The sequence below is a fragment of the Haliotis cracherodii genome, unplaced genomic scaffold, assembly GCF_022045235.1.
Source record: "Haliotis cracherodii isolate W230 unplaced genomic scaffold, xgHalCrac1.p SCAF_17, whole genome shotgun sequence".
In the NCBI taxonomy this organism is placed as follows: Eukaryota; Metazoa; Mollusca; class Gastropoda; order Lepetellida; family Haliotidae; genus Haliotis; species Haliotis cracherodii.
In genome coordinates this window covers 29,163,613-29,167,282 of record NW_027266272.1, presented here as the reverse complement: position 1 = coordinate 29,167,282, position 3,670 = coordinate 29,163,613, and the positions used below count along the sequence as shown (strand labels likewise).

At 45.7% G+C, this 3,670-nt stretch overlaps 1 pseudogene; it reads right to left on the bottom strand.

Moving 5' to 3' along the window:
* Positions 1–242: 242 nt before the first annotated feature.
* On the bottom strand, positions 243–2,194 carry LOC139464587 (titin-like; annotated as a pseudogene).
* Positions 2,195–3,670: the final 1,476 nt, after the last annotated feature.

Below are 3,670 nucleotides of genomic sequence, written 5' to 3'. Positions count from 1 at the left end.
TACAGTATGACAGTACACAGCAGACTAGAGTAGAAGACGACATACAACATTTAGATTAGTTAACAACAAAGTAGGGTACTGTAGGACATAAAGGCAAAGTGAGAATATAGATACAAGGGATAGAGTACCATGGACGGTAGCTGATGGTCAAAATACGAGTTGACTGTCTTGAAGCTGTACGAACATTAACCTAAATACTACACACTAATCTATACCTACCTGTCCCCTGCCCCTTACAGTGTTTAGAAGAAGTCCCTGGTGCCACATGAGAGACTGGAGCTGTACTCAGCCAGGAGAGCTTCCAGGTCCTCCAGAGTGTCCTGGGGCTCCTCCAGTCTTGCCTGCTTCACAGCATGGGGCACCTCGCTGTTGTCATCTGGGCACTTCCTCTTGCGTGAGGGCAGGGACTCCTTACTGGGCTCAGCAGTGGGTTTCTTCTTTTTCCTTAAAATCAGTTTAGTAAGATACAGATATTCCACATCATATTCATCATCAGAGTTAGGTTCAGCTCTGTCCACTGCCTTGTCAGGACTTACACTTACTGTTGCAGCAGTGACACCACCTGACTTAGCGCGCTCTGATGCTGAAACAATCTCATGATTTACATTCTTAACAGGGATAGGGAAGGTCTTGCAACCTGTACTGGGCAAGACAGACTTTGGCTTTATGTAAGCATTATCAGCAGACAACAACTGTTCCCCAAAGGTAAGCTTAGATGAAGACTTATTGATACCATGACCACCCGAGGCTTTAGTGATACGGCTTCCCAAGGGTTTGATCTTGGTTTTGATATGCTGAGCTCCAAGTGGCTGAGGCACAAAGTAGGGCTTGCTTTCAGGCTGATGCTTGCTCACTTTCTCCTTGGGAATGCGAGGCTTTGGCTGAGGTTTTGGCCTGAAAGTGCGGGGCTTGCGTTTGCAGGGCTTGAGCTCAGGTTTTTGCTTAAGCTGGATAGGGGTCTTGGAATTGGGTTTGGGGCTGCTTGTTGATGGTATGGCTGGAGTTTCAACAAGGGCAGACTTTGAATCAGGAACTGGACTCGGTTGGTCAAGTTGGGGCAGAATGCAGGTGAAAGCCTGATGGGGGATACAGTCAAAGTCTCATTTTGATTCTTTATGATTAAGAAACTTTATTTTTTGTGTGTGTGTTACATTCGGCTACATGTATAAGCATCAATGTAATATACCTCTGGTCTCATCAGCTGTAGGTCCATCTCTGAACTGGGCAGGCTGACAGGCATCATCTCCCTACGTCTACTGCAAGATGGTGCCTGGACTGCAGGAGGCAGGGGGGGTACCAGTCACAGATGGCTGAGCTCCAGGTTGCAGGAGTCTTGGCTGTGGGTAACCAGCACTCAGGGTGGGGTTAACCGGATTACCAGCTGGTATCCAGATAGTCTTGTTGCCTACCAGACATCTGGTCCCATCTCCCATCACCACTGTTGGTAGCCCGGAGGGCAAGCGGGTCACAGGAACTACCACCAAGCAATTCATCATAATGAACAGCAGTACAGAGTAGCAGGGGATAGGGTAGGGTAGAGTAGGGCAGTACTGACTAGGACAGTAGAGTAGGATAGTAAAGAGTAAGGTAGAGTAGCACAGTACAGGGTAAGGAAGAGTAGGGCAGTATACATTTATAAAACGTACACATGTGTCGTTCAAAGTAGTATTTAATAAAGGATGAAGTTCTGATCAAGACGATATTCTTTTGGATAAAAGACAAAATTCATTAATCATATGTCTTGAAAACGTGTCTGTAAGGATCCTACAATTTCCCTTACCCTAAGTCGATTATGGGGTGTGTATCATGTTAAGTTTTCACACCGGGTACATTTAGCACAACTCAAATGTTCTGGTTAGAAAAAACTCCATAATATTAAGACACACACACACACACACACACACACACAATGAAAATTAAAATTGGAGTATAGAAAGATCAGCGTCTATTTTATGCGTTTTAAACATGTTAAAACAGCTTCATCCAGCCTTATCACTGGTAAAAAGGCCAATTTCACATACCTGTTCTAGTAGGATTCATTGTTTTCTCTACCTCTTCAAGTCGTACACACTTTTAGAGTCGTATTTTGCACGATAAAACTGCGAACACCTCCAGTGATATCTCTCAAAATGGCTGACACACAGGAAGGCCTAACAGTTGTCATGGCGCCGCTACTTAAAGCAAGTCCACGCATGCGTCGACTTTATGCATCACTTGGCACTTCCGTCTGCCTTTACATTGTGAAATATACACATCAACATTGGGTACGTCACCTGTTTAGATTGGAGCTGTACAAGTTATGAAATGCGAGGATCATTCTAAGGGAAACTACTCTGGAAGAGTTTAATAGGTAAATAGAGTTACCCTTCTTGAAAGAGGATTTTATTAGCGCTTGAATGACCCATCAAAAGACTTTTTTGGGGGAAATGTTCCGTTTATAATGATAAGGTGCCGCCGTATTCTGTGTTAAATAAACTCCATTGTCATTGTTTCTGATGTTTGTAATTGTTTGTTTCAGGTTTAGTATGGGATCGTGCTTACAAGAATTGCTGCTTTAGAGAAATATAAAATGAGTAATATTAACGATTTTGATAGATGGGGATAGGTTACACTTTAACAATGTTTTCTTTCCTTAAATTACCGCTGGCAAGGGCAGGTGGCAGTAGGTAACATAGGGAGGTCGGGGGCAACGGCACGGGATATATTATTAGTTTTGTGTCTTTAGTAGATTACGCTATTTCTTTCTGTTAACCTAATGTGACACCATATACGGCAAATAAAGACACCATAACACATTTATTATGCCGAAAAGTTAACACTATCTGGTATCCATATTGCACATGTGAAAACTTACGGGTATGTGGGACATGGAGGTATGAAAGGGGAAGGGGGCTGTAGTGGAGGTTTGAAATACGGGTATAGGGGACATGGAGGTATGAGAGGGGAAGGGGGCTGTAGTGGGAGGTCAGAGATACGGGTATGTTGGACAAGGAGGTATGAGAGTGGAAGGGGGCTGTAGTGGGAGGTCAGAGATACGGGTATGTGGGACAAGGAGCTATGAGAGGGGAAGGGGGCTGTAGTGGGAGGACTGACATACGGGTATGGGGCACATGGAGGTATGAGAGGTGAAGGAGACTGTAGTGGAGGTTTGACATACGGGTATGGGGCATGGAGGTATGAGAGGGGAAGGGGACTGTAGTGGGAGGACTGACATACGGGCGTGGGGGACATGGAGTGTAAGATGTAAAGGGGACAGTAGTGGCAAGACTAACACACGGGTGTGGGGGAACATGGAGGTATGTGAGGGAAAGGGGACTGTAGTGGGAGGACGGACATACGAATATGGGGGACATCAAGGTGTGAGAGGGGAAGGGGATTGTAGTGGGAGGACGGACATACGGATATGAGGGACATTGAGGTATGAGAGGTAAAGGGGAAAGTAGGGGGAAGACTGACATACGGGTTGGAGGACATGGAGGTAGGAGAGGTAAAGGGGACAGTAATAGGAGGACGGACATACGGGTATGGGGGATATGGAGGTATGAGAGGGAAAGGGACTGTAGTGGGAGGACTGACATATGGCTTCGGGGGACATGGAGGTATGAGAGGGGAAGTGATGTAGTGGAGGACTGACATACGGCTAAGGGGGACTTGGAGGTATGAGAGGGGA